This window comes from Chiloscyllium punctatum, chromosome 18 (genome assembly GCF_047496795.1).
Source record: "Chiloscyllium punctatum isolate Juve2018m chromosome 18, sChiPun1.3, whole genome shotgun sequence".
NCBI classification, from domain to species: Eukaryota; Metazoa; Chordata; class Chondrichthyes; order Orectolobiformes; family Hemiscylliidae; genus Chiloscyllium; species Chiloscyllium punctatum.
In genome coordinates, this window is record NC_092756.1 from 84,614,354 (window position 1) to 84,631,957 (window position 17,604).

The 17,604-nt window shown below is 45.9% G+C and overlaps 1 protein-coding gene across 1 annotated transcript in view; it reads right to left on the reverse strand.

Moving 5' to 3' along the window:
• The window catches only part of LOC140488942 (interleukin-2 receptor subunit beta), a 110,392-nt gene that overhangs the window by 73,263 nt on the left and 19,525 nt on the right, over nucleotides 1-17,604 (reverse strand). The window contains exons 2-3 of the mRNA XM_072588160.1: nucleotides 12,866-12,896; nucleotides 1,717-1,836 (exon numbers count right to left, since the gene is read on the reverse strand). The gene's annotated coding sequence lies outside the window, so the exon portion shown is untranslated. The remainder of the gene's footprint in view (nucleotides 1-1,716; nucleotides 1,837-12,865; nucleotides 12,897-17,604) is intronic.

The window sequence follows — 17,604 nt, forward strand, 5'->3', positions numbered from 1 at the left end:
AACTGCTCACAGTCCTCCAGGCGTGTTTCCACCAGTATGGTTTGAGTAAGATTTCCCTCCTCTTATACTCCAACTCCCTTGAAATAAGGGGCAACATTCCATTTGCCATTCTGATTACCTGCTGTACCCTAGGCACTAGCTTTCTGTGTTTTGTGCACAAGTTCCCACAAGTTTGTGTTGCTGCTGTCACCCCATTGAATCTGTCTGTTTTTTTTATTTGACACAAGCCTTCAACTCAAACACAAGTCAATAAACCAGTATGAGGGGAGACTGAAACACCAGGACTTGTCTCCTCAAGTGCCAAGGCTTTAGGGTGAGAGAGGAAAGATTTGAAAGGGATCAAAGGGGCAACGTTTTCATGCAGAGAATGGCGTGTGTATGGAATGAGCTGCCAGAGGAAGCGGTGGAGGCTGATACGATTACAACATTTAAAATGATACATGAATAGGAAGGGTTTAGAAGGATATGGGCCAAATGCTGGCAAATGGGACTAGATGAATTAGGATATCTGGTCAGCGTGGACGAGTTGGACTGTTTCAGTGTTGTACGTCTCTATAACCCTATGACTAGCAATGGGGAACATGGAAAGTATGCTGAGCTTGTTTTGTATCTGGTTTGGAAAAGTAGGAGAAAGTGAGGACTGCAGATGCTGGAGATCAGAGTTGAGAGTGTGGTGCTGGAAAAGCGCAGCTGGTCAGGCAGCATCCGAGGAGCGGGAGAATCAACCTTTCTGGCACAAGTCCTTCATCAAGAATGAGGCTTGTGTGCCACGGGGCTGAGAAGTAAATGGAAGGGGGACGGGTTTGGGGGAAGGCAGCTGGGAAAACAATAGGTGGATGAAGGTGGTGAGTTATTAAAGGGAAAGGATATAGAGACTACCAGAAAAATGCACAGATTTATTAGAAATGGGTCAGAATGGTTGGGGATCCATATCAGGAAAATATTGACAGCCTGTTTCTTGCCTCTCTTGATAAAAGAAGATGAGGTGAGAGGGTGGGACTCATCAAGTAGAGATATTTTCAAATGATTTTTGATCAAGCACATACAGACAGAACGCTTCCTCATGTGGGTAAGGTCATCAATACTGGGATAATCGCTGGGAAATCCAATGGCGAATTCAGAAGTGAATTTGCAGCTCAGCAGATCAGACCAGGTTAGAAGGTGGGACCCATTAAAGCATTCAGTAAAGATGCAGTCCACTGGAGGCCAAGCAGCTGAAGGGAACGGATAATGAGTTCATGGAATGCCCTGCCAGTAGCAGTGGTGGACTCTCCCTCTTTATGGTCATTCAAGCGGGCATTGGACAAACATATGGGAGGTTATTGGGCTAGTGTAGGTTAGGTAGGCTTCGGTCGGTGCAACATCGAGGGCCGAAGGGCCTGTACTGCGCTGTATTTTTCTATGTTCTATAATGACAGTGATACTTTTAGATAAGGATAAAGGGAAGGGAGAGATTGAGAGGAACAGGCAGTGGTTGGGCCGAATGACCTGTTTCGGGGCCGTTTCTAATTGAGCAAAGTGCATCTGCAAAATCAGGTGTTGCATCGAGTGTAAAAACTGCTTTTCATGCCTGCAAAACTTGGTTTCACTCTGACGGCCTTCCCGAAACCGGGAGCAATGTATATTTGAACACAATTTATCATCCTTTTACTTTTCATTGTTTGATTAGTGGCACGACATCCTCTATCACTGAACCTGCGCTCAAGTTGGACCTACCTCTGGTTTGCAGTGTATGGGGTTAATTTAAAAAAGATGTAGCCCCGCTGTTTTGAAGTGAGTAGGTAGCAATGTCGAGACACTGGTAGTGTCTGGCGCTCTTCTGTACTACATATGAACCTAGAATAGAAAGGACAAGAGATGAAAGACCGTATCTGTCATATAGAGTAAGCTGATAAAAATACTTAATCTTATCTGATAGCTCCGTATTGAAGTGTTGGTTCATGTCGAGACTGATAACAAAGATTGATAACGCCAAACACACTCATAAGCTGGAAGGTTTATTCTTTAGGAGAAAGTGAGGACTGCAGATGCTGGAGATCAGAGCTGAAAAATGTGTTGCTGGAAAAGCGCAGCAGGTCAGGCAGCATCCAAGGAGCACGAGAATCGACGTTTCGGGCATAAGCCCTTCTTCAGAAAATCCTTCATTTCCTGAAGAAGGGCTCATGCCTGAAACGTTGATTCTCCTGCTCCTTGGATGCTGCCTGACCTGCTGCGCTTTTCCAGCAACACATTTTTCAGGTTTATTCTCTGTCAATTTTGACATGAATACTTCCCTTTAAACAAATCGAAGAGTAATTCACATTGCTTGCGTTGAATTATTGCACAAAGGTATCATCACTCAGCACAGCAGTATATGGATAGGGCATATAGATATTTAGGAGTCAATCACACTGGCTGTCCACTTGGGGTCATGCGTGGCCTAGACCAGATACCGTCTTTCAACATTTCTGAACCAGAGGGATTTTGTATGTCAAGACTTTTTTATGGTAACATTATTCACTTCACATTCCAGAGTTGCGGAGTCATACAGCATAGAAACAGACCCTTCGGTCCAACTTGACTGTGTCTCAGTCTGACCCAGTCCCATTTGCCAGCATTTGGCCCATATTCCTTTAAACCCTTCCAGATGCCTGTTAAATGTTGCAATTGTACCAGCCTCCACCGCTTCCTCTGGCAGCTCATTCTATACACATACCACCCTCTGCGTGAAAACATTGCCCTTCAGGTCCTTTTTAAATCTTTCCCGTCTCACCTCCCACCCTTGGAAAAAGACTTAGTATGCTTACCCTATCCATGCCCGTCATGATTTTATAAACCTCTGTAAGGTCATCCCTCAGCCTATGCTGCCTGGAAAAAGGACCCAGCCTATTCAGCCTCTCTCTATAACTCAAACTCTTGAGTCCCGTCAACATCCTTGTAAATCTTTTCTGCACCCTCTCAAATTTAACAACATTCTTCCTAAGATGACCAGAATTGAATGCAGTATTCCAAAAGTGGCCTCACCAATGTCCTGTACAGCTGTAACTTGACCTCCCAACTTGACCAATAAAGGCAAAAGTGCCAAACTCCTTATTCACTCTCCAAGGAGCCTGCAACCCTAGATCTCTTTGTCTGGCAACACTGCCCAAGGGCCCTACCATTAACTGTATAAGTTATCTAATTGAATTTAACTTCCACTTCCTGCCATAGCAGGATTTGAACCCATATGCCTGGAGTATAGACTGGGATCTGAATTATTAACTAAGTGATGTTACCACTACTGCACAATCTCCCTCAAACTGAATATGACTATGACAGTTTAGTTGAGATCTAGAAACAAGGACTTAGAAAGTTTGGCTGGGCCTATACTCTTTGGTGTTTAGAAGAACGAGAGGTGATCTTGTTGAAAGATCTGAGATCCCAAGGGGACTTTGAGAGGATGTTTGCTCTTCTGGGAGAGACGAGAACAAGGAGAGACACTGTAAGATTAAGAAGTCTCACTTTTGAGATGGATTTTTTCCCTTTCTCTCAGTTATACACTCAGACACCTGTGTCACCTCCAAAGGGTGGGGGCGGGACAGTGAACAAGCCACTTAGGACCCCAGTTTGGCGTCCTCATGGTTTGCCAGCCAACGTCAAGGAAGCTCTGGGGCATCAGATTGACAGGGTTGGTGGCCATTGGCGTCAGGGTTAGGATGAGAGGTTTTATTGTGGCCGGAATGGTTGACCAGCTGTACATAAACCTGTAAATTCTCACAATAGCTGACTGCAAGCAACAGATGCAACCAATTTCAAGGTAACCCAGTGCCATAATTGGATGCTAAAATATTTGCTTTTTTTTCAAGATCTTGTCAACATGACCAACAAGGAAAGAGTGGATCATTTTATTTAAGACATTCAGGCTACAGTTAAATACTTCTACTTTTAAATATACCACAGAATTATTATGGAGGTAAAAACAATGACTGCAGATGCTGGAAACCAGATTCTGGATTAGTGGTACTGGAAGAGCACAGCAGTTCAGGCAGCATCCAAGGAGCTTTGAAATCGATGTTTCGGGCAAAAGCCCAATTATTATGGTGCAGTTGGAGGCCATTCGCCCTATCATATCTGAACCGGTTCTATCCTCGAGTGCCAATCTCCTGCTTTTTCCCCATATCCCTAGACACCATTTCTACCCAAATAATCATCCAAAGCTCTCTTCGATTGAACCTGCCTCCACCACATTTCCAGACAGTGCATTCCATGCCTTTGTTATCAATTCACTCGTGGGGTGTGGGCATCGCTGGCTGGGCCAGCATTTATTGTCCATCCCTACTTGCCCCTTGAGAAGGTGGCAGCTACTTCTGGCTTTGAAGACCTCAATCAGATCTCCCTCTCCGCCTTCTTCTCTCTGAGAAGATGTTCTTTAGTCATTCTTCTCTGTGAGAAGAACAATCCAAGCATCTTTCATCAATCTTCAGAGATGACATTTCTCCATCCTGGAATCGATCTTGCAAATGGCTCCTGCTCTCTCTCTTATGCATTCACATCTTTTGTATAATGCAATGCTCACAACAGAAGACAATAGTCCATCCGAGCTCCATCAAGGGTCCTGAATGGGCTCACAAACTCTTGACATCCATCTCTACCTGTGTTCTTGTTTTTGCTGCTGTTTACCTATTATTTACTTACCACTGCTACTTAACTCTGTGATCTGCATGTATTGCTCGCAAGACAAAGCTTTTCACCGTGCCTCGGTACACGTGACAATAAATTCAATTCGAGTTTGAATCTCGGACGTGATCCATTTTAGGAAGCATTGACTCTTTGGCTGACCAGAATCTCAAGTTAATAGTTTTGATCCCCACAAGGGTATTTATCTCAGTGGGGGAGCTGCTCTCAATGACCCTTGTGAGTTGAGTGCTCTGTCGTCAGGTTTGCCCAGCCCCCCCCCCCCCCCCCCCGCCCCCAACCCCAATCCTGTGACTAATCAGTGGCCGCAGCCTCCAGTCTGTGGTAGCAGAAGCACTGGGAGTAATAATGGACAGAGCAGGAGAGAGAAATCACCTTTATTTAGCACCTTTCGTACCATGAAGCCCCCCACAGCCAACAAGGCAGGCTCTGCATCGTATCAGAGGTGAGAAATTTGCAGCCCACGTCTACGCACAGCAAGATCCCACCGGCAATTCGATTAGCGCCCTCTACAAACCCAGGTGAGGGAGGGGACGAATTAGCCAGGGACCCCTTCCATTCTGCCTCTCCTGCCTGAGTTGGTGCAAGAGAGGCCTGTCCACACCGACATCTCCCGAGCGAGAAAGATGACCACTCGAACGTGAACAAGGCTGCAGGCTTGTAGTTAGCAGTAAAAATAGAACGCGTGGTCACGGAGATTGTGCAAGCAAAAAGAAAAGCACAAAAGGTCACCTACCCACAGCAGAGGTGGAAATGTCAATACAAACACCAACCTTCACCAATATTCACGTTCGATAAAGTCCGTTTCTGCTCAGTAAAATGTTCCACAACACTATGGCAGAATCTTCGAGTCTAAAACACACCAGCTGCCACAGCTTTGCCCAGTGCTGTGCTACTCTGAACTGGCACATGGTTTCTCATGTGTTAACCCTCCCCCAGCCCAGTATCTTACCCCGAGTGACCACTCTTCACAGTATCAGCTGCTGGAGTTGCAGCCTTGCCTCTGAGTGGCAGAGATCGTGAGTTCACTGTGCAGTTCATGTAACTTGAACCCGGTTCTGAGATGGTAGTAGAAGGCACTTCACCTTTAGAACCTCATTGGACACTCAATGATAGAAACTTTATTCACAATTCTCGTTGTGTTTGATGCACATCGGTTCTCGTTTAAGTCTCAAATTCAAGATGGCAGCGGAGTAGGACGCTTCAGCCGGAGCTCTTCCCCCCCTCCCCGTCCCTTTTCTTTTTTCTTTTCTTTCTCTCCCTCCTTTTTTTTCCTCTTCTGTCTTTTTCCAGAGTGGGAATGGTAACCAGCAGCCTGGAGTGGAGCAGGTGCCATGGCCAGGAACGAAGATGGCTACTGATTAGAACCGGTGGCATCCAGTCAGGCTATGAGGAAGCCTCTAATGTCTATCGTTTTAACTTTATTTCTCATTTTCCAAACATATACTTACACTTTGTATATCTGCGATGTAGCATAACCGTTTCTCTTTCTGTCTTTTCTCTATATTTCGTACTGAGGTACTTTGTACCCAAGATGGCGTCATGTGTTGGTAACATTGTGCACTTTTCACTGCACTCCTGTTCTTTCGTAACTTAAGTACACGTGACAATAAACCTAATTCTAAATTCTAACTTGGACCTGATTGGACACAGCTTAAACCAGCTGTATTTACAAAGTATGATACTGCTTTTTGAATAGTATATTAAATCGGGGACCTGTCACGTCAAGGTGAAAAGAAAAGATCTCTTGGTGGTATTTCTGAAAAAGAGCAAGGGGATTTCTCTCTAGGATGCTGGGTAGCATTTGTCCCTCAATCAACAGCACAAGAGACAATCAAACAGAAAACCGCTGGAAATCCAAACCAGAAATTGCTGGAGAAACTCAGCAGTTCTGGCAGCATCTGTGGTGAGAGGTTACAGAGTTGACGTTTGCCCTCTGAAGAATCCTAATTCCCAATTGGCTGGCATTTCAAGTGGTCATTTAAATGTTTCACAAATGTTGTAATGGCTCCCCCCTTTTTTTTAGGGAGGGAGTTTGAGATACAGAGCTGAAAATGTGTTGCTGGAAAAGCGCAGCTTGGTCAGGCAGCATCCAAGGACCAGGAGAATCGACGTTTCGGGCATGAGCCCTTCTTCAGTTTGAGATACACACCATCTTCTGGATGGAAGAATTTCCCTTCAAATCCCCCTTCAAGCTGCTGGCCCTTACCTTAAATCTGCACCCTCAAACCTTCTGCTAAGGAGGGAGCTTTAATTCTAGCGACCCCATCTACATCCCTAATGATTCTGTGGATCTCGATCCTCTCTGCTCCCAAGAGAGCAGCCCTAGTTCACTTCATTGCTGAAATACTCCAGCATTGTTACCTGCACAGAATGAGGGCATCTAACTCATCATGTCTGCACCAGCTCTCTGAACGAGCAATTCCCCGAGTGACAGTCCCCTGCCTTCTCCTTGCAACTCTTGGAAACATAGAAGATAAGGACAGGAGTAGACCATTCAGCCCTTCGAGCCTGATCCCTTTGTGAAACAAAACAAAAATGCAACAACCTCAGCTCTGAATATTTCAGCTAAAACACCACCTCAGCTGGGGGCGCGGGGGGGCGGAGGGGGTGAGGACTCCTTGCATTTACTACACATGGCCGTGACGCAATCCAACATGCTCTGCGAACGGGAAGGTTTGTTCCCTTGCATACGATCTTTTATTATTAGATTTCCTACAGTGTAGAAACAGGGCCTTCGGTCCAACAAGTCCACACCGCCCCGCAGAAGAATAACCCTTCCAGACCCATTTCCCCTCTGACTAATGCACCCAACACGATGGGCAATTTCCCATGGCCAATTCACCCTAACCTGCACATCTTTGGATTGTGGGAGGAAACCGGAGCACCCGGAGGAAACCCACACAGACACGGGGAGAATGTGCCAACTCCACACAAACAGTCACCCAAGGTTGGAATCGAACCTGGATCCCTGGTGCTGTGAGGCAGCAGTGCTAACCACTGAGCCACCGTGCCACCATTTTGACTCTGGTAACCTCGCCCAAGTGAAAGGTACCACACCCCACTCCCCACTAGGACTGAATAGAGCTTCATGCATTGTGGCATGCTTGATCCTTGCCCCCACCCAGACAGTGAAGAGGCTGCATCATCCGCCAGACCTGGAAGTGGTAGTAGGATACATACGTGCGATACATACCACTTTCTGGATGGAAGAATTTCCCTTTAAATCCCTCTTCAAGCTCCTGGCCCTTACCTTAAATCTGCACCCTCAAACCTTCTGCTAAGGAAGGAGCTTTAATTCTAGCCTTATATTAACAGCTATTTCACAGACACAAATGGTGGGAAGGGGCTGTCAGCGCTTTAGAGATCATTGGGCTGTCTAGTCCTCTTTGAGAACCCCATATGAAGAACGCCTCATCTTCCGTCTTGGGACCCTCCAACCATACGGGATCAACATCGATTTCATCAGTTTCCTCCTCTCCCCTCCCCCCACTTTTTCCTAGACCCAACCCTCCAACTCAGCACCACCCTCTTGAACTGTCTTACCTGTCCATGTCCCTTCCCAGCTATTCACTCCACCCTCCTCACCGATCTATCACCACCACCCCCACCTTCATCTACCTATCGCATTCCCAGCTACCTTTCCCCCAAGTCCCATCCCCCTCCCATTTATCTCCCAGCCCCCTTTGCCCACGCACCCCCCACATATGCCCTAAATGTCAACTCTCCTGCTCCTCGGCTGTGTTTTTCCAGCACCACACTTTTTGACCCTGATCTCCAGCATCTGCAGTCCTCCCTTTCTCCCATATGAAAAGCCTCACAGCAGGACAATAAATGATGAAGAAGGGCATTGACAGTGGAAGTGAAGCAGGAGGAAGTGTGGGCTGCAGATGCTGAAGATGAGACTGGTAAAGCACAGCAGGTCAGACAGCATCTGAGGAGCAGGAGAATCGATGTTCCTGATGAAGGTCTTATGCCCGAAACGTGGATTCTCCTGTTCCTCGGGCGCTGCCTGACCTGGTGGAATTGTAGCCCCAAGCTTTCCTTGTGAGTCAGGAGGGGGGCCTCCTGGTAAATGAAAGCAGAGAGCAGGTGAAGGTCACTTTCTTGTAATGTATTGAGTTATCATAATCATAAATATGTGGCCTGACTCATTCCTAGAAGTAGATTCGACTTGCAAACAGAATTTATCGAATATCGGGAAAGAGAGGGAGATTGATAGCAAATCTCTTCCTAAGAGTCAATAGCAACACAATGGGCTCAAAGACCTCATTCTAAGCTGTGGGAATCTATGTTTAGCAATTTTGCATTCTCAGGCAGAAGATACATAGCATCTGGCCTTTTGTAACGATGCTGGATGAGCCTATGATGAATACTGATGCATGACAAGGTTTGCAACTATTTGTATATATCGGAAAATAATAAATCAGGGAAGACTTCAATGCTCAGACCTTTCAGTACAGGAGTTGGGACGTCATGTTGAGGTTGCACAGGACATTGGTGAGGCCTCTTCTGGAGAACTGTGTCCAGTTCTGGTCACTCTGTTATAGGAATGATATTATTAAGCTGGAGAAAGTTCAGAAGAGATTTACCAGGATGTTGCTGGGAAAGGAGGATTTAAGCTATAAGGAGAATTGGGATTTTTTTTCACTGGAGCATAGGGAGTTGAAGGGTGACCTTGTAGAGGGTTATTAAATCATGAGGGATATAGATAAGGTGAATGGCAGCTGTCTGTTTCCTGTGGGTGTGGATTACAAGACTAGGTGGTAGATTTATAAGGTGAGAGGAGAAAGATTTTAAAAATACATGAGGGTCAACTTTTTTAGAGTGGTTCATGTGTGGACTGAATTTCCAGATGAAGCAGTGGATGCAGGTACAGTTACAATGGTTAAATAACATTTGGATAAGTAAATGAACAAGAAATGTGTGGAGGGATATGGACCAGGAGCAGGCAGGTGCGACTAGTTTAGTCTGGGATGTTGGCCGGCATGGACTGGTTGGACTGAAGGGTCTGTTTCCGTTCTCTTGTATTGAGTATTTGGTTTCTATAATGGAAAGAACCATGCTTTAAGTTTGAATAGCAATTTTATATTATGTGTTAAAAAGGGAAGTATGTAGTTTTGGTTTTATTTTAGATTTGATCGAGAATGCCGCTGGGGTGTCTGAAGTTTATTAATTGTGCATTTTCAGTTGGAGTTTGTAGCTTTCGGGTTTGCCTTGAGGTGATCCATTCAGTATTTTAGAAACATAGGCTGAAGAGAAAGGAGACTACTGTTGCCTAGCAACAAGGTGCCCTACGGAATCTCTACAGTGCGGAAGCAGGCCATTCAGCCCATCAAGATTATACCAGTCTCCTCGAAAAGCATCCCACCCAAATCCCGTATTTCCCATGGCAAATCCACCTGGTTACTCTCTCTCAGCCTTAAATATCCACAATGACTCTGCCCCCACAGTTCCAAAGACTGACAGCCCTCTGAGAGAAGAAATTCCTCCTCACCTCAGTCTTAAATGGGTGCCCCTTTACTCTGAGACTGTGCCCTTTGGTCTTAGACTCTTCCATGAGGGGAAGTATCCTCTCAGCATTGACCCTTTCAGAACCCTGCATGTTTCAATGAGATCACCTCTCATGCTTCTAAACTCCAGAGGGTAGAGTCCCAGTCTGCTTAAGCTTTGCTCATAAGACAATCCCTTCATACCAGGGATCATCCAAGTGAACCTTCTCTGAATTGCCTTCAATGAAATGATATCTTTCTTTAAACAAGGTGTCCAAACTGCTCATAGTACACAAGATGTGGTCTCACCAGCCCCTTGCGGTTAGACTTCCCTTCTCTTATACTCCAACCCTCTTTGAAATGAAGGCCAACATCCCATTTGCCTTCCTGATTACCTGCTGCACCTTGTGTACTAGTTTTCTGTGTTTCAGATACTCGTCCCCCATGTGCCTTTGTGTTATACCAGTCTGCAGTTTACCTCTATTTAAATCACAAATCCATACAGTGTGGGAATAGACCATTTGGTCCATCAAGTTCACACTGACCCTCTGAAGGACATCCCAACACCTCCAACACCACCACCCCCGCCCCTCCCCCTCCCCGCCGCATGTGAAAGTGAGGACTCAAGGTGCTGGAGATTAGAGTCAAGAGTGTGGTGCTGGAAAAGGTCAGGCAGCATCCGAGGAGCAGGAGAAGTGATGTTTCAGGCAAAAGCCCTTCATCCGGGATGCTGCCTGACCTGCTGTGCTTTCCCAGCAGTATACTCTTGACTCCAGCCTATAACTCCCATGCCTAATCCACCAACCTTTGGACTGTGGGAGGAAACCCACACAGACACGGGGAGATCTGGCAATCTCCATGTGTCAAAGGAATCAAACCCAGGTCCCTGTTGCTGTGAGGCAGCAGTGCTAACCACTGAGCCTGTGGGCTGCCCCAACACACCGTGATGCAATGATTCTATTCTTTTGTGTTCCCTTCCAAATGAACAATGTCACATTTTCCCCATTATATTCAACTTCTTCACTCGCTCACTTAACCTATCAATATCTCTCCATAAACTATATCCCTCTCATAACCTGCTTTTCCACCTGTCTGAAAATTTGACTGTAGCACATTTGCTTCCTTCCTCCAAACATAATATAAGACCTCCTTAAAACTCAAGCTTCTGATCATCTGCCCATATCGTTGCCTTAACGTGGCTTGATATCTAACTTTGTCATCAGCCTGTGAAGTGTGTTGGGATGTTTTAACACGTTAGGGGTGCTTCACAAATTTAAATTGCCGTCGCAATTGTTCGCGGATTGAGACAATTCTTGCACTTTCTTTTCTCGCTTATGACCTGACGCCTGCACGCCAGTTTAAATCTGTTTCCCGTAACCTTAATGCTTCATCTGAATTGAGAGCCGCCTAAGGCACAGATGTGACTCTGCCTTATTGGCAATTGTTCACTTCAGATGACAAAGGCTTCACAATTCATAGTGACCTCCAGGTGAGACAAAAGAGGCAGAACTTGGTTGCGACAGAACACCGCGAAAGGAAGTGGCAAATTTCGTTTGAATTATTGCACATTTTCCACAAAGAAAAGTGATCTGATTGTTTGTTTAACCTGATTGTTGGGTGCAGTGTGTTGAATTATTTTGCAACTCAATCCACTATTTGCTCTTAAATATCTAGATTAGGACTGCAATACGGCTCATCAGAGAATGCAGGATCAGGCAGCACTGACTATAAGCCAGTCTGGTGGCTCAGGGGGTTTACCTGGTTCATTACGGAGACAGAATAGGACAACTCTAGGCATGATAAGCCTCCAGTCTCTTCTACTGGGTTCAGACCAAGTGTCTGGACCTTAAGTCAGGAATCATACAATCCCTACAGTGTGGAAGCAGGTCATATGGCCCATCGAGTCCAAACCAACCCTCCAAAGGCCATCTCAATCTGACCCACCCCATCCCAATAACCCTACATTTCCTACGGCCAACCCACCTAGCCTGCACATCCCTGGACACTTGGGGGGCAATTTAGCACAGCCAGTCCATCCTAACCTGCACACCTCTGGAAACCCACACAGACATAGGGAGAAGGTGCAAACTCCGCACAGGCGAGGCTGGAATCAAACCCAGCTCTCTGGTGCCTCCGTGCCACCCTATGATACAGGGAGACCAAAGATAGAACTATCCAGAAGGTCAGGCAGTCATGGGAGTAGCAATCCTATTGGATTGGACGGGAGGGCTGGCGGGCTTAAAAATCTTATAACTCAACCCCGGGCATAGAGAACTGAGGCTGGGTTTGAAACTACCCACCTTGCCACAGGTCTGTATGTGCCCACTCTCACTGAGCCTGATCCCATCTTGTGACCAACCAGCACCACCTTCCCAGAAGTACAGATTGTGACACAAAAGAGGATCATTGATCCTAAGCAGGTCTAGCCTGCCTTTGAGTCACAAGGTTCAGGTTCGAGTCCCATCCCTGGGCATGATGGTCAGGAAAGGTGCATTGAGAAAATGGCCAAAGTGGTTGAGTGTCAACTTTCAACACCCGCCAATGGCACATGGTAAGAGTGGGAGAGATCCCTGGCCAGCCGTGTGGTAGAAAGGTTCTCTGGCCTCAATGACCACAGCCCCAGAGCACATACATGTTATCACAGCAACGTGGGCTCCCTGCGTGACCTGTAACATGCCACTGTCATTAACGCACAGAAATGTGGAGAAGAAAAGACTCACCAAAAGGTCTCATCAACCGGTCTAATCCAATCTGTGAAATAAATTAAACAAGCTTCTGTTAGTCGCTAAATGACCCAGGTTAAATTCTATCATTGCATTACTGGTGATCGTTATAATTTGGGACTCTAATTTCATTCAAAGACTTTCATAAATACCAAAGCATGAGAGCAAAATACTACAGCTGCGAGCAAACACTGTGTACAGTTTTGGTGTCCTTCCTTGAGAAAGGATGTACTGGCACTGGAGGGGGTGCAGAGGAGGTTCACTCAGTTGATTCCAGAGTTGAAGGGGTTGACTTATGAGGAGAGGCTGAGTCGATTGGGATTATATTCATTGGAATTTAGAATATTGAGGGGGGGGGGGGTGGTTTCTTATTGAAACATATAAGATAATGAAGGGAATAGATAACGTAGAAGCAGGGAGGTTGTTTCCACTGGGGGGTGAAACTAGAACTGGGGCATAGCCTCAAAATAAGGGGGGGAGCAGATTTCGGACTGAGTTCAGGAGGAAATTCTTCACCCAGAGGGTTGTGAATCCGTGGAATTCCCTGCCCAGTTGAGGCTGCCTCGTTGAATGTCTTTCAGGCAAAGCAGATAGATTTTTGAAGAGTAAAGGAGTTAAAGGTTATGGTGAGCGGGCGGGTAACTGGAGTGAGCCCATGAAAAAGCTCAGCCATGATCTTAACTCGATGGGCTGAATGGCCTACTCCTGCTCCTAATGTTATGTTAATCTGAAATAAAAGTGTGATTATTCAGCAGCATCTAAGATGAACAGTTTTGACGACCTTTCGTGAAAACTCGTCTTAAATACCAGTCCGAACTGGCTCAGTTCCTCCCTGTCGCCAAGTGAGAAGGTGGTGACCCCTCATTTAGGCTCATTCTCAGGTACAAAGTTGTTGAGGGTGCTGCATGTTGGGAATGCCGTCTTTCAGACATGGAATTATCATGGGCATCCATTTGCTCCATTGGGCAAATTGAAGAAAAACGCATGGCACCATTCCCAACATTCCCTCAACCATCCTGACCTCAAAGTGCAGATTCATTTATCTTTCACGAATAAAAACAGAGAAACTACTGGAGATACTCAGCAGGTCTGGCAGCATCTGTGGAGAGAGAAACAGAGTTGACGTTTTGCGTCTGGGTGGGAGTTTTCTTCAGACCTTCCAGCTCCTTTTAGTTTCGAAGATAAGCAATCCTCGAAATGTTAACTCCATCTCTCTCTCTCTCCACAGATGCTGCCAGACCTGCTGAGTTTTGTCAGCAGTTTCACTGTTTTTATTTGTTTTTGCTTTTGGATTTCTGATTTCCGCAGTATTTTACTTTTACTGATCATTAACTGTTTGGGAATCGCGGGTGCTGAGACAGGTGAGTGATGTTTGGACAAATGAGCAGAAATCTTGGTCAAAGTGATATCTCTGAATTTCTTTGCAGACGAAGATTTTAGGAAGGCTGTACTCATCACTTATGGGCCTACTGGTGACTAGCCAGACCCATCAGACCATAGGAAATAGGTACACCGTGAGGACATTCAGTTCATTGTGTCTGCTCCACCATTCAATCATGGCTGATATGTTTCTGAACCCCATTCTCCTGCCTTCTCTCCATAACTGCTGACCCCCTTCCCCAGTCAAGAACCTATCTATCTTTATCTTAAGAACACTCAATGACTTGGCCTCCACCACCCTCTGGGCCATTGAGTTCCACAGATTTAACACCCACTGGCTGAAGAAATTCCTCCTCATTTAAAGGGTCATCCCTTCACTCTGAGGCCTCTTCCACAGAAAGTTCAAGTGAAGGTGCGGTTGCTGTTGGAAACAACAGCATCCAATCATTTCTCTCATCCTTTTCTCTTTCATGCTTGTCCTTCACTCAGTTTCAAACGTATCGGTTGTGGCAAGTCCAGGTATCACCATCTTTGACCCAAGCTTCTCCCTGGTAATGGTTGACCTTTTGAGTATGGGGGTCGGGACATCATGTTGAGGTTGTACAGGACATTGGTGAGGCTTCTTCTGGGGTACTGTGTGCAGTTCTGCTGGCCCAGTCATTGGAAGGATATTATTAAGCTGGAGAGGGTTCAGGAGAGATGTACCAGGATATTGCCGGGAATGGAGGGTTTGAGGCTGGGACATTTTCCACTGGAGCACAAGAGGTTGAGGAGTGACCTTACTGAGGTTTATACAATCAGGAGAGGAATAGATAGGGTTAATGGTGGGGATGGGGAATTTCAAGACCAGGAGGCACATTCTTAAGGTGAGAATGGAGAGAGATTTTAAAAAGACATGGATGGTTTGCACGTGGAATCAACTTCTTGAGGAAGTGGTGGAGGTAGGCACAGTTACGTTTGAAAGACACTTGGATAAGTACGCGAATAGGAAAGGTTTGGAGGGATATGGGCCAGGAGCAGGGAGGTGGGACTAGTTTAGTTTGGGATTATGGTCAGCATGGACTGGTTGGACTGGAGAGTCTGTTTCCATGCTGGATAACTCTATGTGACAGAGAGCGATCGCTTCATGAAGGTTGTGAAATGTTGAGCGACCTGGAGTCTTTCTGTTCTGTTTACCAGTAGTCAGCTCTCTGTACAACACTGTCTCGGTCAGGTGATTATCATCCATCCAATCAAAAAGGGGCATTTTGAGGAAAAAAAACATCCAGAGTTGAAAGCACCGTAGTGGAAACTGGAGATTGGCCAGACCCTGTGGACATTCAGAGCGGTGGACGGCGAACAGGACTGGGTACGAATTATCATGCAAGCAGCAGAACTTGGTGGAGCTCAAGCTGAGATCGGGGAGCAATGGCCAACTTTGCAGGAGCTGCTGTGCACTAGCTTGTTGCAGGAACAGGATCTTGCTCTTCATTTCCCTTCCCACCCCTGAAGGAGCTGGCTTTGTCAGCCGCTCTCTCAGCGTGCCATCCAATGAAACGTTGGGCACTACTCGACGGACGATCCGGGATCCAGCATGGGAAATCTCTTGCTCAATCTCATGCCTGTATCATTTCAGCAGCGTTGAGGGAAGTGTGCTGTCTTTTCACACACATCTTAAACTAAGGTCCCACTGGCCTTCCTGCCCGGATCCAATGAGAAAATGCGAAGAAAAGTGGGCTAAGAATTCTACTCAGAGTGCAGGGCAGCGTTGACTGGACCAGCATCGATTCTCTGACCTTTTCTTGTCCAATTGCTCCTGATAGGAGCTTCCTATGCACAAACTGGGAGCTGGGATCCCTGCATTGACTGCATTCCAAAGATTATCTCACACTCTGAAGCCAGAGGTGTACTGGACTTGGAATGTTAACTCTCCATGATTATGGCTGTTGAACTGATGCTGGATCAGTTGCTCATTTTAAACCTGAGATAGATACTTTTTTTTTGTTGAGTAGAGTTATGGAAGGATAAGGGCCAAAGGCAGAAATATGGAGTTATACCACACAGATCAGCTTGAATGATGGGGCTTGCTTGAGGCACTGAATGGCCTAGTCCTGTTCCAATGCTCCTATGTTCCTCCAGGGTTCTTTTCAAAACTACGTTCTTGGATTTGTGGAATATCTTCTCATCCTGAAAGGCACCCTTCTGACTAATCGGTAGGAAGGCCTTACCTTCTCTGTGAATGCCCTTTCCCGTGTTATCTCATCCTCTAATGCAGAAATGCAAACTCCTGCAGACAATTACTGCAGGCAGAATCCCACACTCTGATGAGAAAGGGTTAAATTAACCGCTCCACAAAACAAAAAGTAAAACAAGAAAATGCCAGCTCATTTAGCACAACTCCCCACACGGCAATCTGTAACTGGGGCGTTGTTGCCAGCCATTTCATCCAGTTTACCAAGACTTTGAATCGCTGCCATAGTGTCATAGAGTCACCCAGCACGGCAAAAAGACCCTTTCGTCCAACCAGTCCACCTCCCTGGCCCATATCCCTCCAAACATTTCCTATTCATGTACTTATCCAAGTGCATTTTAAATGTTGTGACTGCTCCCACATCCATCACTTCCTCTGGAAGCTCATTCCACACACAAACAACTCTCTGTGTAAAGAAAAATTGCCTCTCCTGTCTTCTTTAAATCTCTCACCCCTCACCTTAAAAATATGCCGCTCGCCTTAAAATCCCCCACCCCAGAGAAATGACATTTGCTATTCACCTTATCTATACTCCTCGTGATTTTATAAACCTCTATAAGCTGAACCCTCAACTTCCTATTCTCCAGCGAAAAAAGTCCCAATCTATCCAGCCTCTGCTTCTAACTCAAATTCTCCAGTCTCAGCAGCATCCTGATAAATCTCTTCTGAACCCTCTCCTATTTAATAACATACTGCCTATAGCAATGCCATCAGAACTGGACACAGTACTCCAGAAGAGGCCTCACCAATGTCCTGTACAACCTAAACATGACGTCCCAACTCCTACACTCAAAGGTCTGAGCAATGAAGGCAAGCATGCTAAAGGCCTTATTTCTCCAGAACCCATGAGCGACTGTGGGAATCCTGAGATCTGTGACGTGGTAATACTAACATGTGGCTAAGGAAACAATAAATGGAACTTGCTTCTCTTTAAGGGAGCGATAATGGTATTATCACAGGACCATATTAATCCAGAGACCCAGGTAACATTTCAGAGACCTGGTCTGAATCCTGTGATGGCAGATGGTGGAACTTCAATTCAATACTTAAAAAAAACTAAGGCATTGCTAATTGTTGGAAACAGGCATCTGACTTACTAATGCCCTTTAGGGAATGAAATCGGTCA